The sequence below is a fragment of the Hemitrygon akajei genome, chromosome 7, assembly GCF_048418815.1.
Source record: "Hemitrygon akajei chromosome 7, sHemAka1.3, whole genome shotgun sequence".
NCBI lineage: Eukaryota > Metazoa > Chordata > Chondrichthyes > Myliobatiformes > Dasyatidae > Hemitrygon > Hemitrygon akajei.
This window is the reverse complement of record NC_133130.1, coordinates 2,960,278-2,981,591: the sequence shown is the minus strand read 5'-3', so window position 1 is coordinate 2,981,591 and position 21,314 is coordinate 2,960,278.

The window sequence follows — 21,314 nt, the reverse complement described above, 5'->3', positions numbered from 1 at the left end:
GACGGTTCCCATCGGGGAGGAGGTACAGGACATACCCTCTACTGACTGTTCCCATCGGGGAGGAGGTACAGGACATACCCTCTACTGACTGTTCCCATCGGGGAGGAGGTACCGGACATACCCTCTTCTCACTGTTCCCATCGGGGAGGAGGTACAGGACATGCCCTCTACTGACTGTTCCCATCGGGGAGAAGGTACAGGACACACCCGCTCCTCACTGTTCCCATCGGGGAGGAGGTACAGGACAGACACTCTCCTCACTGTTCCCATCGGGGAGGAGGTACAGGACATACCCTCTACTGACTGTTCCCATCGGGGAGGAGGTACAGGATATACCCTCTACTGACTGTTCCCATCGGGGAGGAGGTACAGGACATACCCTCTACTGACTGTTTTTATCGGGGAGGAGGTACAGAACTTATCCTCTACTGACTGTTCCCATCGGGGAGGAGGTACAGGACATACCCTCTCCTCACTGTTCCCATCGGGGAGGAGGTACAACACATTCCCTCTCCTCACTGTTCCCATCGGGAAGGTGGTACAGGACATACCCTCTACTGACTGTTCCCATCGTGGAGGAGGTACAGGACAAACCCTCTCCTGACTGTTCCGATCGGGGAGGAGTTGAAGGACACACCCTCTCCTCACTGTTCCCATCGGGGAGGACGTACAGGATATACCCTCTTCTGACTGTTCCCATCGGGGAGGAGGTACAGGACAGACCCTCTACTGACTGTTCCCATCGGGGAGCAGGTACAGGACATAGCCTCTACTGACTGTTCCCATCGGGGAGGAGGTACAGGACACACCCTCTCCTGACTGTTCCCATAGGGGTGGAGGTACAGGACACACCCTCTCCTCACTGTTCCCATCGGGGAGGAGGTACAGGACATACCCTCTACTGACTGTTCCCATAGGGGAGGAGGTACAGGATATACCCTCTACTGACTGTTCCCATCGGGGAGGAGGTACAGGACATACCCTCTACTGACTGCTCCCATCGGGGAGGATGTACAGGACATACCCACTCCTGACAGTTCCCGTCGGGGAGGAGGTACAGGATATACCCTCTACTGACTGTTCCCATCGGGGAGGAGGTACAGGACATGCCCTCTACTGACTGTTCCCATCGGGGAGAAGGTACAGGACACACCCGCTCCTCACTGTTCCCATCGGGGAGGAGGTACAGGACACACACTCTCCTCATTGTTCCCATCGGGGAGGATGTACAGGACATTCCCTCTCCTCACTGTTCCCATCGGGGAGGAGGTACAGGACATACCCTCTACTGACTGTTCCCATCGGGGAGGAGGTACAGGATATACCCTCTACTGACTGTTCCCATCGGGGAGGAGGTACAGGACATACCCTCTACTGACTGTTTTCATCGGGGAGGAGGTACAGAACGTATCCTCTACTGACTGTTCCCATCGGGGAGGAGGTACAGGACATACCCTCTCCTCACTGTTCCCATCGGGGAGGAGGTACAACACATTCCCTCTCCTCACTGTTCCCATCGGGAAGGTGGTACAGGACATACCCTCTGCTGACTGTTCCCATCGTGGAGGAGGTACAGGACACACCCTCTCCTCACTGTTCCCATCGGGGAGGAGTTGAAGGACAAACCCTCTCCTCACTGTTCCCATCGGGGAGGACGTACAGGATATACCCTCTTCTGACTGTTCCCATCGGGGAGGAGGTACAGGACAGACCCTCTACTGACTGTTCCCATCGGGGAGCAGGTACAGGACATACCCTCTACTGACTGTTCCCATCGGGGAGGAGGTACAGGACACACCCTCTCCTGACTGTTCCCATCGGGGAGGAGGTACAGGACACACCCTCTCCTGACTGTTTTCATCGGGGAGGAGGTACAGAACGTATCCTCTACTGACTGTTCCCATCGGGGAGGAGGTACAGGACATACCCTCTCCTCACTGTTCCCATCGGGGAGGAGGTACAACACATTCCTTCTCCTCACTGTTCCCATCGGGAAGGTGGTACAGGACATACCCTCTACTGACTGTTCCCATCGTGGAGGAGGTACAGGACAAACCCTCTCCTCACTGTTCCCATCGGGGAGGAGTTGAAGGACACACCCTCTCCTCACTGTTCCCATCGGGGAGGACGTACAGGATATACCCTCTTCTGACTGTTCCCATCGGGGAGGAGGTACAGGACAGACCCTCTACTGACTGTTCCCATCGGGGAGCAGGTACAGGACATACCCTCTACTGACTGTTCCCATCGGGGAGGAGTTACAGGACATACCCTCTCCTCACTGTTCCCATCGGAGAGGAGTTACAGGACATACCCTCTCCTCACTGTTCCCATCGGAGAGGAGTTACAGGACATACCCTCTCCTCACTGTTCCCATCGGGGAGGAGTTACAGGACATAGACTCTCCTCACTGTTCCCATCGGGGCGGAGTTACAGGACATACCCTCTCCTCACTGTTCCCATCGGGGAGGAGTTACAGGACATACCCTCTCCTCACTGTTCCCATCGGGGAGGAGTTACAGGACATACCCTCTCCTCACTGTTCCCATCGGGGAGGAGTTACAGGACATACCCTCCCCTCACTGTTCCCATCGGGGAGGAGTTACAGGACATACCCTCCCCTCACTGTTCCCATCGGGGAGGAGTTACAGGACATACCCTCTCCTCACTGTTCCCATCGGGGAGGAGTTACAGGACATACCCTCTCCTCACTGTTCCCATCGGGGAGGAGTTACAGGACATAGACTCTCCTCACTGTTCCCATCGGGGCGGAGTTACAGGACACGTCCTCTCCTCACTGTTCCCATCGGGGAGGAGGGACAGGACACACCCTCTCCTCACTGTTCCCATCGGGGTGGAGGTACAGGACACACCCTCTCCTCACTGTTCCCGTCGGGGAGGAGGTACAGGATACACCCTCTCCTCACTGTTCCCATCGGGGAGGAGGGACAGGATACACCCTCTCCTCACTGTTCCCATCGAGAGGAAGTACAGGACACTCCCACTCCTCACTGTTCCCATCGTGGAGGAGGTACAGGACACACACTCTCCTCACTGTTCCCATCGGGGAGGATGTACAGGACATTCCCTCTCCTCACTGTTCCCATCGGGGAGGAGGTACAGGACATACCCTCTACTGACTGTTCCCATCGGGGAGGAGGTACAGGATATACCCTCTACTGACTGTTCCCATCGGGGAGGAGGTACAGGACATACCCTCTACTGACTGTTTTCATCGGGGAGGAGGTACAGGACATACCCTCTCCTGACTGTTCCCATCGGGGAGGAGGTACAGGACATACCCTCTCCTCACTGTTCCCATCGGGGAGGAGGTACAACACATTCCCTCTCCTCACTGTTCCCATCGGGGAGGAGGTACAGGACATACCCTCTACTGACTGTTCCCATCGGGGAGGAGGTACAGGACATACCCTCTGCTGACTGTTCCCATCGTGGAGGAGGTACAGGACACACCCTCTCCTCACTGTTCCCATCGGGGAGGAGGTACAGGACAGACCCTCTACTGACTGTTCCCATCGGGGAGCAGGTACCGGACATACCCTCTACTGACTGTTCCCATCGGGGAGGAGGTACAGGACACACCCTCTCCTGACTGTTTTCATCGGGGAGGAGGTACAGAACGTATCCTCTACTGACTGTTCCCATCGGGGAGGAGGTACAGGACATACCCTCTACTGACAGTTTTCATCGGGGAGGAGGTACAGAACGTATCCTCTACTGACTGTTCCCATCGGGGAGGAGGTACAGGACATAACCTCTCCTTACTGTTCCCATCGGGGAGGAGGTACAACACATTCACTCTCCTCACTGTTCCCATCGGGAAGGTGGTACCGGACATACCCTCTACTGACTGTTCCCATCGTGGAGGAGGTACAGGACAAACCCTCTCCTCACTGTTCCCATCGGGGAGGAGTTGAAGGACACACCCTCTCCTCACTGTTCCCATCGGGGAGGACGTACAGGATATACCCTCTTCTGACTGTTCCCATCAGGGAGGAGGTACAGGGCAGACCCTCTACTGACTGTTCCCATCGGGGAGCAGGTACAGGACATACCCTCTACTGACGGTTCCCATCGGGGAGGAGTTACAGGACATACCCCTCTCCTCACTGTTCCCATCGGAGAGGAGTTACAGGACATACCCTCTCCTCACTGTTCCCATCGGGGAGGAGTTACAGGACACACCCTGTCCTCACTGTTCCCATCGGGGAGGAGTTACAGGACATACCCTCTCCTCACTGTTCCCATCGGAGAGGAGTTACAGGACATACCCTCTCCTCACTGTTCCCATCGGGGAGGAGTTACAGGACATACCCTCTCCTCACTGTTCCCATCGGGGAGGAGTTACAGGACATACCCTCTCCTCACTGTTCCCATCGGGGAGGATTTACAGGACATACCCTCTCCTCACTGTTCCCATCGGGTAGGAGGGACAGGACACACTCTCTCCTCACTGTTCCCATCGGGGAGGAGTTACAGGACATACCCTCTCCTCACTGTTCCCATCGGAGAGGAGTTACAGGACATACCCTCTCCTCACTGTTCCCATCGGGGAGGAGTTACAGGACATACCCTCTCCTCACTGTTCCCATCGGGGAGGAGTTACAGGACATACCCTCCCCTCACTGTTCCCATCCGGGAGGAGTTACAGGACATAGACTCTCCTCACTGTTCCCATCGGGGAGGAGGCACAGGACACTCCCTCTAATTATTGTTCCCATCGGGGAGGAGTTACAGGACACACTCTCTCCTCACTGTTCCCATCGGGGAGGAGGGACAGGATACACCCTCTCCTCACTGTTCCCATCGAGAGGAAGTACAGGACACTCCCACTCCTCACTGTTCCCATCGTGGAGGAGGTACAGGACACAACCTCTCCTCACTGTTCCCATCGGGGAGGAGATACAGGACACGTCCTCTCCTCACTGTTCCCATCGGGGATGAGGTGCAGGACACACCCTCTCCTCACTGTTCCCATCGGGGAGGAGGTACAGGACATACCCTCTACTGACTGTTCCCATCGGGGAGGAGGTACAGGACATACCCTCTACTGACTGTTCCCATCGGGGACGAGGTACAGGACATACCCTCTACTGACTGTTTTCATCGGGGAGGAGGTACAGAACGTATCCTCTACTGACTGTTCCCATCGGGGAGGAGGTACAGGACATACCCTCTCCTCACTGTTCCCATCGGGGAGGAGGTACAACACATTCCCTCTCCTCACTGTTCCCATCGGGAAGATGGTACAGGACATACCCTCTGCTGACTGTTCCCATCGTGGAGGAGGTACAGGACACACCCTCTCCTCACTGTTCCCATCGGGGAGGAGTTGAAGGACAAACCCTCTCCTCACTGTTCCCATCGGGGAGGACGTACAGGATATACCCTCTTCTGACTGTTCCCATCGGGGAGGAGGTACAGGACACACCCTCTACTGACTGTTCCCATCGGGGAGGAGGTACAGGACAGACCCTCTACTGACTGTTCCCATCGGGGAGCAGGTACAGGACATACCCTCTACTGACTGTTCCCATCGGGGAGGAGGTACAGGACATACCCTCTACTGACAGTTTTCATCGGGGAGGAGGTACAGAACGTATCCTCTACTGACTGTTCCCATCGGGGAGGAGGTACAGGACATACCCTCTCCTCACTGTTCCCATCGGGGAGGAGGTACAACACATTCCCTCTCCTCACTGTTCCCATCGGGAAGGTGGTACAGGACATACCCACTACTGACTGTTCCCATCGTGGAGGAGGTACAGGAGAAACCCTCTCCTCACTGTTCCCATCGGGGAGGAGTTGAAGGACACACCCTCTCCTCACTGTTCCCATCGGGGAGGACGTACAGGATATACCCTCTTCTGACTGTTCCCATCGTGGAGGAGGTACAGTAGAAACCCTCTCCTCACTGTTCCCATCGGGGAGGAGTTGAAGGACACACCCTCTCCTCACTGTTCCCATCGGGGAGGACGTACAGGACATACCCTCTTCTGACTGTTCCCATCGGGGAGGAGGTACAGGACAGACCCTCTACTGACTGTTCCCATCGGGGAGGAGGTACAGGACATACCCTCTCCTCACTGTTCCCATCGGAGAGGAGTTACAGGACATACCCTCTCCTCACTGTTCCCATCGGGGAGGAGTTACAGGACATACCCTCTCGTCACTGTTCCCATCGGGGAGGAGTTACAGGACATACCCTCTCCTCACTGTTCCCATCGGGGAGGAGTTACAGGACATACCCTCTCCTCACTGTTCCCATCGGGGAGGAGTTACAGGACATACCCTCTCCTCACTGTTCCCATCGGAGAGGAGTTACAGGACATACCCTCTCCTCACTGTTTCGATCGGGGAGGAGTTACAGGACATACCCTCTCCTCACTGTTCCCATCGGAGAGGAGTTACAGGACATACTCTCTCCTCACTGTTCCCATCGGGGAGGAGTTACAGGACATACCCTCTCCTCACTGTTCCCATCGGGGAGGAGTTACAGGACATACCCTCTCCTCACTGTTCCCATCGGGGAGGAGTTACAGGACATACCCTCTCCTCACTGTTCCCATCGGGGAGGAGTTACAGGACACTCCCTCTCCTCACTGTTCCCATCGGGGAGGAGTTACAGGACACACCCTCTCCTCACTGTTCCCATCGGGGAGGAGGTACAGGACATACCCTCTCCTCACTGTTCCCATCGGGGAGGAGGGACAGGACACACTCTCTCCTCACTGTTCCCATCGGGGAGGAGTTACAGGACATACCCTCTCCTCACTGTTCCCATCGGAGAGGAGTTACAGGACATACCCTCTCCTCACTGTTCCCATCGGGGAGGAGTTACAGGACATACCCTCTCCTCACTGTTCCCATCGGAGAGGAGTTACAGGACATACCCTCTCCTCACTGTTCCCATCGGAGAGGAGTTACAGGACATACCCTCTCCTCACTGTTCCGATCGGGGAGGAGTTACAGGACATACCCTCTCCTCACTGTTCCCATCGGGGAGGAGTTACAGGACATACCCTCTCCTCACTGTTCCCATCGGGGAGGAGGTACAGGACAGACCCTCTACTGACTGTTCCCATCGGGGAGCAGGTACAGGACATAGCCTCTACTGACTGTTCCCATCGGGGAGGAGGTACAGGACACACCCTCTCCTGACTGTTTCCATAGGGGTGGAGGTACAGGACACACCCTCTCCTCACTGTTCCCATCGGGGAGGAGGTTCAGGACATACCCTCTACTGACTGTTCCCATAGGGGAGGAGGTACAGGATATACCCTCTACTGACTGTTCCCATCAGGGAGGAGGTACAGGACATACCCTCTACTGACTGTTCCCATCGGGGAGGATGTACAGGACATACCCTCTCCTGACAGTTCCCATCGGGGAGGAGGTACAGGATATACCCTCTACTGACTGTTCCCATCGGGGAGGAGGTACAGGACATGCCCTCTACTGACTGTTCCCATCGGGGAGAAGGTACAGGACACACCCGCTCCTCACTGTTCCCATCGGGGAGGAGGTACAGGACACACACTCTCCTCATTGTTCCCATCGGGGAGGATGTACAGGACATTCCCTCTCCTCACTGTTCCCATCGGGGAGGAGGTACAGGACATACCCTCTACTGACTGTTCCCATCGGGGAGAAGGTACAGGACACACCCGCTCCTCACTGTTCCCATCGGGGAGGAGGTACAGGACACACACTCTCCTCATTGTTCCCATCGGGGAGGATGTACAGGACATTCCCTCTCCTCACTGTTCCCATCGGGGAGGAGGTACAGGACATACCCTCTACTGACTGTTCCCATCGGGGAGGAGGTACAGGATATACCCTCTACTGACTGTTCCCATCGGGGAGGAGGTACAGGACATACCCTCTACTGACTGTTTTCATCGGGGAGGAGGTACAGAACGTATCCTCTTCTGACTGTTCCCATCGGGGAGGAGGTACAGGACATACCCTCTCCTCACTGTTCCCATCGGGGAGGAGGTACAACACATTCCCTCTCCTCACTGTTCCCATCGGGAAGGTGGTACAGGACATACCCTCTGCTGACTGTTCCCATCGTGGAGGAGGTACAGGACACACCCTCTCCTCACTGTTCCCATCGGGGAGGAGTTGAAGGACAAACCCTCTCCTCACTGTTCCCATCGGGGAGAACGTACAGGATATACCCTCTTCTGACTGTTCCCATCGGGGAGGAGGTACAGGACAGACCCTCTACTGACTGTTCCCATCGGGGAGCAGGTACAGGACATACCCTCGACTGACTGTTCCCATCGGGGAGGAGGTACAGGACACACCCTCTCCTGACTGTTTTCATCGGGGAGGAGGTACAGAACGTATCCTCTACTGACTGTTCCCATCGGGGAGGAGGTACAGGACATACCCTCTCCTCACTTTTCCCATCGGGGAGGAGGTACAACACATTCCCTCTCCTCACTGTTCCCATCGGGAAGGTGGTACAGGACATACCCTCTACTGACTGTTCCCATCGTGGAGGAGGTACAGGACAAACCCTCTCCTCACTGTTCCCATCGGGGAGGAGTTGAAGGACACACCCTCTCCTCACTGTTCCCATCGGGGAGGACGTACAGGATATACCCTCTTCTGACTGTTCCCATCGGGGAGGAGGTACAGGACAGACCCTCTACTGACTGTTCCCATCGGGGAGCAGGTACAGGACATACCCTCTACTAACTGTTCCCATCGGAGAGGAGTTACAGGACATACCCTCTACTGACTGTTCCCATCGGGGAGGAGTTACAGGACATACCCTCTCCTCACTGTTCCCATCGGAGAGGAGTAACAGGACATACCCTCTCCTCACTGTTCCCATCGGAGAGGAGTTACAGGACATACCCTCTCCTCACTGTTCCCATCGGGGAGGAGTTACAAGACATACCCTCCCCTCACTGTTCCCATCCGGGAGGAGTTACAGGACATAGACTCTCCTCACTGTTCCCATCGGGGCGGAGTTACTGGACACGTCCTCTCCTCACTGTTCCCATCGGGGAGGAGGGACAGGACACACTCTCTCCTCACTGTTCCCATCGGGGAGGAGGGACAGGATACACCCTCTCCTCACTGTTCCCATCGGGGAGGAGGTACAGGATACACCCTCTCCTCACTGTTCCCATCGGGGAGGAGGGACAGGATACACCCTCTCCTCACTGTTCCCATCGAGAGGAAGTACAGGACACTCCCACTCCTCACTGTTCCCATCGTGGAGGAGGTACAGGACACAACCTCTCCTCACTGTTCCCATCGGGGATGAGGTACAGGACACACACTCTCCTCACTGTTCCCATCGGGGAGGATGTACAGGACATTCCCTCTCCTCACTGTTCCCATCGGGGAGGAGGTACAGGACATACCCTCCACTGACTGTTCCCATCGGGGAGGAGGTACATGATATACCCTCTACTGACTGTTCCCATCGGGGAGGAGGTACAGGACATACCCTCTACTGACTGTTTTCATCGGGGAGGAGGTACAGGACATACCCTCTCCTGACTGTTCCCATCGGGGAGGAGGTACAGGACATACCCTCTCCTCACTGTTCCCATCGGGGAGGAGGTACAACACATTCCCTCTCCTCACTGTTCCCATCGGGGAGGAGGTACAGGACATACCCTCTACTGACTGTTCCCATCGGGGAGGAGGTACAGGACATACCCTCTGCTGACTGTTCCCATCGTGGAGGAGGTACAGGACACACCCTCTCCTCACTGTTCCCATCGGGGAGGAGGTACAGGACAGACCCTCTACTGACTGTTCCCATCGGGGAGCAGGTACCGGACATACCCTCTACTGACTGTTCCCATCGGGGAGGAGGTACAGGACACACCCTCTCCTGACTGTTTTCATCGGGGAGGAGGTACAGAACGTATCCTCTACTGACTGTTCCCATCGGGGAGGAGGTACAGGACATACCCTCTACTGACAGTTTTCATCGGGGAGGATGTACAGAACGTATCCTCTACTGACTGTTCCCATCGGGGAGGAGGTACAGGACATACCCTCTCCTTACTGTTCCCATCGGGGAGGAGGTACAACACATTCACTCTCCTCACTGTTCCCATCGGGAAGGTGGTACCGGACATACCCTCTACTGACTGTTCCCATCGTGGAGGAGGTACAGGACAAACCCTCTCCTCACTGTTCCCATCGGGGAGGAGTTGAAGGACACTCCATCTGCTCACTGTTCCCATCGGGGAGGAGGTAAAGGACACTCCCTCTCCTCACTGTTCCCATCGGGGAGGAGTTACAGGACATACCCTCTCCTGACTGTTCCCATCGGGGAGGAGTTACAGGACATACCCTCTCCTCACTGTTCCCATCGGGGAGGAGTTACAGGACACTCCCTCTCCTCACTGTTCCCATCGGGGAGGAGTTACAGGACATACCCTCTACTGACTGTTCCCATCGGGGAGGAGTTACAGGACATACCCTCTACTGACTGTTCCCATCGGGGAGGAGTTACAGGACATACCCTCTACTGACTGTTCCCATCGGGGAGGAGTTACAGGACATACCCTCTCCTCACTGTTCCCATCGGGGAGGAGTTACAGGACATACCCTCTACTGACTGTTCCCATCGGGGAGGAAGTACAGGACATACCCTCTACTGACTGTTCCCATCGGGGAGGAGTTACAGGACATACCCTCTCCTCACTGTTCCCATCGGGGAGGAGTTACAGGACATACCCTCTACTGACTGTTCCCATCGGGGAGGAGTTACAGGACATACCCTCTACTGACTGTTCCCATCGGGGAGGAGTTACAGGACATACCCTCTCCTCACTGTTCCCATCGGGGAGGAGTTACAGGACATACCCTCTACTGACTGTTCCCATCGGGGAGGAGTTACAGGACATACCCTCTCCTCACTGTTCCCATCGGGGAGGAGGTACAGGACATACCCTCTACTGACTGTTCCCATCGGGGAGGAGTTACAGGACATACCCTCTCCTCACTGTTCCCATCGGGGAGGAGTTACAGGACATACCCTCTACTGACTGTTCCCATCGGGGAGGAGTTACAGGACATACCCTCTACTGACTGTTCCCATCGGGGAGGAGTTACAGGACATACCCTCTCCTCACTGTTCCCATCGGGGAGGAGTTACAGGACATACCCTCTACTGACTGTTCCCATCGGGGAGGAGTTACAGGACATACCCTCTCCTCACTGTTCCCATCGGGGAGGAGTTACAGGACATACCCTCTACTGACTGTTCCCATCGGGGAGGAGGTACAGGACACACCCTCTCCTCACTGTTCCCATCGGGGAGGACGTACAGGATATACCCTCTTCTGACTGTTCCCATCGGGGAGGAGGTACAGGACAGACCCTCTACTGACTGTTCCCATCGGGGAGCAGGTACAGGACATACCCTCTACTGACGGTTCCCATCGGGGAGGAGTTACAGGACATACCCTCTCCTCACTGTTCCCATCGGAGAGGAGTTACAGGACATACCCTCTCCTCACTGTTCCCATCGGGGAGGAGTTACAGGACACACCCTGTCCTCACTGTTCCCATCGGGGAGGAGTTACAGGACATACCCTCTCCTCACTGTTCCCATCGGAGAGGAGTTACAGGACATACCCTCTCCTCACTGTTCCCATCGGGGAGGAGTTACAGGACATACCCTCTCCTCACTGTTCCCATCGGGGAGGAGTTACAGGACATACCCTCTCCTCACTGTTCCCATCGGGGAGGAGTTACAGGACATACCCTCTCCTCACTGTTCCCATCGGGTAGGAGGGACAGGACACACTCTCTCCTCACTGTTCCCATCGGGGAGGAGTTACAGGACATACCCTCTCCTCACTGTTCCCATCGGAGAGGAGTTACAGGACATACCCTCTCCTCACTGTTCCCATCGGGGAGGAGTTACAGGACATACCCTCTCCTCACTGTTCCCATCGGGGAGGAGTTACAGGACATACCCTCCCCTCACTGTTCCCATCCGGGAGGAGTTACAGGACACACCCTCTCCTCACTGTTCCCATCGGGGAGGAGGCACAGGACATACTCTCTCCTCACTGTTCCCATCGGGGAGGAGGGACAGGATACACCCTCTCCTCACTGTTCCCATCGAGAGGAAGTACAGGACACTCCCACTCCTCACTGTTCCCATCGTGGAGGAGGTACAGGACACACCCTCTCCTCACTGTTCCCATCGGGGAGGAGGTACAGGACATACATTCTCCTCACTGTTCCCATCTGGGAGGAGGGACAGGACACACGCTCTCCTCTCTGTTCCCATCGGGGAGGAGGTACAGGGCATACCCTCTCCTCATTGTTCCCATCGGGGAGGAGGAACAGGACATTCCCTCTCCTCACTATTCCCATCGGGGAGGAGTTACAGGACATACCCTCTACTGACTGTTCCCATTGGGGAGGAGGTACAGGACATTCCCTCTCCTCACTGTTCCCATCGGGGAGGAGGTACAGGACATACCCTCTCCTCATTGTTCCCATCGGGGAGGAGGAACAGGACATTCCCTCTCCTCACTGTTCCCATCGGGGAGGAGTTACTGGACATACCCTCTACTGACTGTTCCCGTTGGGGAGGAGGTACAAGACATTCCCTCTCCTGACTGTTCCCATTGGGGAGGAGGTACAGGACATACCCTCTCCTGACTGTTCCGATCGGAGAGGAGGTGCAGGTCATAACCTCTCCTCTCTGTTCCCATCGGCGTGGAGAGTCAGGTCACACCCTCTACTGACTGTTCCCATCGGGGATGAGGTACAGGACACACCCTCTACTCACTGTTCCCATCGGGGAGGAGGTACAGGACATACCCTCTCCTCACTGTTCCCATCGGGGAGGAGGTACAGGACACACCCTCTCCTGACTGTTCCCATTGGGGAGGAGGTACAGGACATACCCTCTCCTGACTGTTCCCATCGGGGAGGAGGTGCAGGCCATAACCTCTCCTCTCTGTTCCCATCGGCGTGGAGGGTCAGGTCACACCCTCTACTGACTGTTCCCATCGGGGAGGAGGTACAAGACACACCCTCACCTGACTGTTCCGATCGGAGAGGAGGTGCAGGTCATAACCTCTCCTCTCTGTTCCCATCGGCTTGGAGGGTCAGGTCACACCCTCTGCTGACTGTTCCCATCGGGGATGAGGTACAGGACACACCCTCTCCTCACTGTTCCCATCGGGGAGGAGGTACAGGACACACACTCTCCTCACTGTTCCGATCGGGGAGGAGGTACAGGACATACCCTCTCCTCACTGTTCCCATCGGGGAGGAGGTACAGGACACACCCTCTCCTGACTGTTCCCATTGGGGATGAGGTACAGGACATACCCTCTACTGACTGTTCCCATCGGGGAGGAGGTACAAGACGTACCCTCTCCTGACAGTTCCCATCGGCGAGGAGGTACAGGACACTCCCTCTCCTGACTGATCCAATTGGGGAGAAGGTACAGGACACACCCTCTCCTGACTGTTCCCATTGGGGAGGAGGTACAGGACATACCGTCTACTGATTGTTCCCATCGGGGAGGAGGTACAGGACACACCCTCTACTCACTGCTCCCATCGGCGAGGAGGTACAGGACATTACCCCTCCTCTCTGTTCCCATCGGAGAGGAGGTACAGGACACACACTCTCCTCACTGTTCCCATCGGGGAGGAGGTACAGGACACACCCTCTCCTCACTGTTCCCATCGGGGAGGAGGTACAGGACACACCCTCTGCTCACTGTTCCCATTGGGGAGGAGGTACAGGACATACCCTCTCCTCTCTGTTCCCATCGGAGAGGAGGTACAACACATACCCTTTCCTCATTGGTCCCATCGGGGAGGAGGTACAGGACATTCCCTCTCCTCACTGTTCCCATCGGGGAGGAATTACAGGACATACCCTCTACTGACTGTTCCCATTGGGGAGGAGGTACAGGTCATAACCTCTCCTCTCTGTTCCCATCGGCGTGGAGGGTCAGGTCACACCCTCTACTGACTGTTCCCATCGGGGATGAGGTACAGGACACACCCTCTCCTCACTGTTCCCATCGGGGAGGAGGTACAGGACACACCCTCTCCTGACTGTTCCCATCGGTGAGGAGGTACAGGACATAACCTCTCCTCTCTGTTCTCATCGGGGAGGAGGGACAGGACATACCCTCTCCTCAGTGTTCCCATCGGGGAGGAGGTACAGGATACACCCTCTCCTCACTTTTTCCATCGGGGATGAGGTACAGGACACTCCCACTCCACACTGTTCCCATCGGAGAGGAGATAGAGGACACACCCTCTCCTCACTGTTCCCACCGGGGAGGAGGTACAGGACATACCCTCTCCTCACTGTTCCCATCGGGGAGGAGTTACAGGACATACCCTCTCCTCACTGTTCCCATCGGGGAGGAGTTACAGTACATACCCTCTCCTCACTGTTCCCATCGGGGAGGAGGTACAGGACATACCCTCTCCTCCCTTTTCCCATCGTGGTGGAGTTACAGGACACACCCTCTCCTCACTGTTCCCATCGGGGAGGAGGTACAGGACATACCCTCTTCTCACTGTTCCCATCGGGGAGGAATTAATGACACACCCTCTCCTCACTGTTCTCATCGGTGAGGAGTTACAGGACACACACTCTCCTCACTGTTCCCATCGGGGAGGAGTTACAGGACATACCCTCTCCTCACTGTTCCCATCGGAGAGGAGATACAGGACACACCCTCTCTTCACAGTTCCCATCGGGGAGGAGTTACAGGACATACCCTCTCCTCACTGTTACCATCGGGGATGAGGCACAGGACATACCCTCACCTCATTGTTCCCATCGGGGAGGAGGTACAGGACACACCCTCTCCTCACTGTTACCTTCGGGGAGGAGATACAGGACACGTCCTCTCCTCACTGTTCCCATCGGGGAAGAGGTACAGGACATTCCCTCTCCTCACTGTTCCCATCGGGGAGGAGGTACAGGACACACCCTCTCCTCACTGTTCCCATCGGGGAGGAGATACAGGACACGTCCTCTCCTCACTGTTCCCATCGGGGAAGAGGTACAGGACACTCCCTCTCCTCACAGTTCCCATCGGAGATGAGGTGCTGGACATTCCCTCTCCAGACTGTTCCCATCGGGGAGGAGGGACAGGACATTCCCTCTCCTCACTGTTCCCATCGGGGAGGAGGTACAGGACATACCCTCTCCTCACTTTTCCCATCGGGGAGGAGGTACAGGACACGTCCTCTCCTCACTGTTCCCATCCGGGAAGAGGTACAGGACAGTCCCTCTCCTCACTGTTCCCATCGGAGATGAGGTGCTGGACATTCCCTCTCCAGACTGTTCCCATCGGGGAGGAGGGACAGGACACACCCTCTCCTCACTGTTCCCATCGGGGAGGAGGTACAGGACATACCCTCTCCTCACTGTTCCCATCGGGGAGGAGGTACAGGACATACATTCTCCTCACTGTTCCCATCTGGGAGGAGGGACAGGACACACCCTCTCCTCACTGTTCCCATCGGGGAGGAGGTACAGGACACGTCCTCTCCTCACTGTTCCCATCCGGGAAGAGGTACAGGACAGTCCCTCTCCTCACTGTTCCCATCGGAGATGAGGTGCTGGACATTCCCTCTCCAGACTGTTCCCATCGGGGAGGAGGGACAGGACACACCCTCTCCTCACTGTTCCCATCGGGGAGGAGGTACAGGACATACCCTCTCCTCACTGTTCCCATCGGGGAGGAGGTACAGGACATACATTCTCCTCACTGTTCCCATCTGGGAGGAGGGACAGGACACACCCTCTCCTCACTGTTCCCATCGGGGAGGAGGTACAGGACACGTCCTCTCCTCACTGTTCCCATCCGGGAAGAGGTACAGGACAGTCCCTCTCCTCACTGTTCCCATCGGAGATGAGGTGCTGGACATTCCCTCTCCAGACTGTTCCCATCGGGGAAGAGGGACAGGACACACCCTCTCCTCACTGTTCCCATCGGGGAGGAGGTACAGGACATACCCTCTCCTCACTGTTCCCATCGGGGAGGAGGTACAGGACATACATTCTCCTCACTGTTCCCATCGGGGAGGAGGTACAGGACATACCCTCTCCTCACTGTTCCCATCGGGGAGGAGGTACAGGACATACATTCTCCTCACTGTTCCCATCTGGGAGGAGGGACAGGACACACGCTCTCCTCACTGTTCCCATCGGGGAGGAGGTACAGGGCATACCCTCTCCTCATTGTTCCCATCGGGGAGGAGGAACAGGATATTCCCTCTCCTCACTATTCCCATCGGGGAGGAGTTACAGGACATACCCTCTACTGACTGTTCCCATTGGGGAGGAGGTACAGGACATTCCCTCTCCTCACTGTTCCCATCGGGGAGGAGGTACAGGACATACCCTCTCCTCATTGTTCCCATCGGGGAGGAGGAACAGGACATTCCCTCTCCTCACTGTTCCCATCGGGGAGGAGTTACTGGACATACCCTCTACTGACTGTTCCCGTTGGGGAGGAGGTACAAGACATTCCCTCTCCTGACTGTTCCCATTGGGGAGGAGGTACAGGACATACCCTCTCCTGACTGTTCCGATCGGAGAGGAGGTGCAGGTCATAACCTCTCCTCTCTGTTCCCATCGGCGTGGAGAGTCAGGTCACACCCTCTACTGACTGTTCCCATCGGGGATGAGGTACAGGACACACCCTCTACTCACTGTTCCCATCGGGGAGGAGGTACAGGACATACCCTCTCCTCACTGTTCCCATCGGGGAGGAGGTACAGGACACACCCTCTCCTGACTGTTCCCATTGGGGAGGAGGTACAGGACATACCCTCTCCTGACTGTTCCCATCGGGGAGGAGGTGCAGGTCATAACCTCTCCTCTCTGTTCCCATCGGCGTGGAGGGTCAGGTCACACCCTCTACTGACTGTTCCCATCGGGGAGGAGGTACAAGACACACCCTCACCTGACTGTTCCGATCGGAGAGGAGGTGCAGGTCATAACCTCTCCTCTCTGTTCCCATCGGCTTGGAGGGTCAGGTCACACCCTCTGCTGACTGTTCCCATCGGGGATGAGGTACAGGACACACCCTCTCCTCACTGTTCCCATCGGGGAGGAGGTACAGGACACACACTCTCCTCACTGTTCCGATCGGGGAGGAGGTACAGGACATACCCTCTCCTCACTGTTCCCATCGGGGAGGAGGTACAGGACACACCCTCTCCTGACTGTTCCCATTGGGGATGAGGTACAGGACATACCCTCTACTGACTGTTCCCATCGGGGAGGAGGTACAAGACGTACCCTCTCCTGACAGTTCCCATCGGCGAGGAGGTACAGGACACTCCCTCTCCTGACTGATCCAATTGGGGAGAAGGTACAGGACACACCCTCTCCTGACTGTTCCCATTGGGGAGGAGGTACAGGAGATACCGTCTACTGATTGTTCCCATCGGGGAGGAGGTACAGGACACACCCTCTCCTCACTGCTCCCATCGGCGAGGAGGTACAGGACATTACCCCTCCTCTCTGTTCCCATCGGAGAGGAGGTACAGGACACACACTCTCCTCACTGTTCCCATCGGGGAGGAGGTACAGGACACACCCTCTCCTCACTGTTCCCATCGGGGAGGAGGTACAGGACACACCCTCTGCTCACTGTTCCCATTGGGGAGGAGGTACAGGACATACCCTCTCCTCTCTGTTCCCATCGGAGAGGAGGTACAGGACATACCCTTTCCTCATTGGTCCCATCGGGGAGGAGGTACAGGACATTCCCTCTCCTCACTGTTCCCATCGGGGAGGAATTACAGGACATACCCTCTACTGACTGTTCCCATTGGGGAGGAGGTACAGGTCATAACCTCTCCTCTCTGTTCCCATCGGCGTGGAGGGTCAGGTCACACCCTCTACTGACTGTTCCCATCGGGGATGAGGTACAGGACACACCCTCTCCTCACTGTTCCCATCGGGGAGGAGGTACAGGACACACCCTCTCCTGACTGTTCCCATCGGTGAGGAGGTACAGGACATAACCTCTCCTCTCTGTTCTCATCGGGGAGGAGGGACAGGACATACCCTCTCCTCAGTGTTCCCATCGGGGAGGAGGTACAGGATACACCCTCTCCTCACTTTTTCCATCGGGGATGAGGTACAGGACACTCCCACTCCTCACTGTTCCCATCGGAGAGGAGATAGAGGACACACCCTCTCCTCACTGTTCCCACCGGGAAGGAGGTACAGGACATACCCTCTCCTCACTGTTCCCATCGGGGAGGAGTTACAGGACATACCCTCTCCTCACTGTTCCCATCGGGGAGGAGTTACAGTACATACCCTCTCCTCACTGTTCCCATCGGGGAGGAGGTACAGGACATACCCTCTCCTCCCTTTTCCCATCGTGGTGGAGTTACAGGACACACCCTCTCCTCACTGCTCCCATCGGCGAGGAGGTACAGGACATTACCCCTCCTCTCTGTTCCCATCGGAGAGGAGGTACAGGACACACACTCTCCTCACTGTTCCCATCGGGGAGGAGGTACAGGACACACCCTCTCCGCACTGTTCCCATCGGGGAGGAGGTACAGGACACACCCTCTGCTCACTGTTCCCATTGGGGAGGAGGTACAGGACATACCCTCTCCTCTCTGTTCCCATCGGAGAGGAGGTACAGGACATACCCTTTCCTCATTGGTCCCATCGGGGAGGAGGTACAGGACATTCCCTCTCCTCACTGTTCCCATCGGGGAGGAATTACAGGACATACCCTCTACTGACTGTTCCCATTGGGGAGGAGGTACAGGTCATAACCTCTCCTCTCTGTTCCCATCGGCGTGGAGGGTCAGGTCACACCCTCTACTGACTGTTCCCATCGGGGATGAGGTACAGGACACACCCTCTCCTCACTGTTCCCATCGGGGAGGAGGTACAGGACACACCCTCTCCTGACTGTTCCCATCGGTGAGGAGGTACAGGACATAACCTCTCCTCTCTGTTCTCATCGGGGAGGAGGGACAGGACATACCCTCTCCTCAGTGTTCCCATCGGGGAGGAGGTACAGGATACACCCTCTCCTCACTTTTTCCATCGGGGATGAGGTACAGGACACTCCCACTCCTCACTGTTCCCATCGGAGAGGAGATAGAGGACACACCCTCTCCTCACTGTTCCCACCGGGGAGGAGGTACAGGACATACCCTCTCCTCACTGTTCCCATCGGGGAGGAGTTACAGGACATACCCTCTCCTCACTGTTCCCATCGGGGAGGAGTTACAGTACATACCCTCTCCTCACTGTTCCCATCGGGGAGGAGGTACAGGACATACCCTCTCCTCCCTTTTCCCATCGTGGTGGAGTTACAGGACACACCCTCTCCTCACTGTTCCCATCGGGGAGGAGGTACAGGACATACCCTCTTCTCACTGTTCCCATCGGGGAGGAATTAATGACACACCCTCTCCTCACTGTTCTCATCGGTGAGGAGTTACAGGACACACACTCTCCTCACTGTTCCCATCGGGGAGGAGTTACAGGACATACCCTCTCCTCAGGGTTCCCATCGGGGAGGAGTTACAGGACATACCCTCTCCTCACTGTTCCCATCGGAGAGGAGATACAGGACACACCCTCTCTTCACAGTTCCCATCGGGGAGGAGTTACAGGACATACCCTCTCCTCACTGTTACCATCGGGGATGAGGCACAGGACATACCCTCACCTCATTGTTCCCATCGGGGAGGAGGTACAGGACACACCCTCTCCTCACTGTTACCTTCGGGGAGGAGATACAGGACACGTCCTCTCCTCACTGTTCCCATCGGGGAAGAGGTACAGGACATTCCCTCTCCTCACTGTTCCCATCGGGGAGGAGGTACAGGACACACCCTCTCCTCACTGTTCCCATCGGGGAGGAGATACAGGACACGTCCTCTCCTCACTGTTCCCATCGGGGAAGAGGTACAGGACACTCCCTCTCCTCACAGTTCCCATCGGAGATGAGGTGCTGGACATTCCCTCTCCAGACTGTTCCCATCGGGGAGGAGTTACAGGACATACCCTCTCCTCAGTGTTCCCATCGGAGAGGAGATACAGGACACACCCTCTCTTCACAGTTCCCATCGGGGAGGAGTTACAGGACATACCCTCTCCTCACTGTTACCATCGGGGATGAGGCACAGGACATACCCTCACCTCATTGTTCCCATCGGGGAGGAGGTACAGGACACACCCTCTCCTCACTGTTACCTTCGGGGAGGAGATACAGGACACGTCCTCTCCTCACTGTTCCCATCGGGGAAGAGGTACAGGACATTCCCTCTCCTCACTGTTCCCATCGGGGAGGAGGTACAGGACACACCCTCTCCTCACTGTTCCCATCGGGGAGGAGATACAGGACACGTCCTCTCCTCACTGTTCCCATCGGGGAAGAGGTACAGGACACTCCCTCTCCTCACAGTTCCCATCGGAGATGAGGTGCTGGACATTCCCTCTCCAGACTGTTCCCATCGGGGAGGAGGTACAGGACATACCCTCTCCTCACTGTTCCCATCGGGGAGGAGTTACAGGACATACCCTCTCCTCACTGTTCCCATCGGGGAGGAGGTACAGGACACACCCTCTCCTCACTGTTCCCATCGGGGAGGAGATACAGGACACGTCCTCTCCTCACTGTTCCCATCGGGGAAGAGGTACAGGACACTCCCTCTCCTCACTGTTCCCATCGGGGAAGAGGTACAGGACACTCCCTCTCCTCACTGTTCCCATCGGAGATGAGGTGCTGGACATTCCCTCTCCAGACTGTTCCCATCGGGGAGGAGATACAGGACACGTCCTCTCCTCACTGTTCCCATCGGGGAAGAGGTACAGGACACTCCCTCTCCTCACAGTTCCCATCGGAGATGAGGTGCTGGACATTCCCTCTCCAGACTGTTCCCATCGGGGAGGAGGGACAGGACATTCCCTCTCCTCACTGTTCCCATCGGGGAGGAGTTACAGGACATACCCTCTCCTCACTGTTCCCATCGGGGAGGAGGTACAGGACACACCCTCTCCTCACTGTTCCCATCGGGGAGGAGATACAGGACACGTCCTCTCCTCACTGTTCCCATCCGGGAGGAGGGACAGGACACACCCTCTCCTCACTGTTCCCATCGGGGAGGAGGTACAGGACATGCCCTCTCCTCACTGTTCCCATCTGGGAGGAGGGACAGGACACACCCTCTCCTGACTGTTCCCATTGGGGAGGAGGTACAGGACACTCCCTCTCCTCACTGTTCCCATCGGGGAGGAGTTACAGGACATA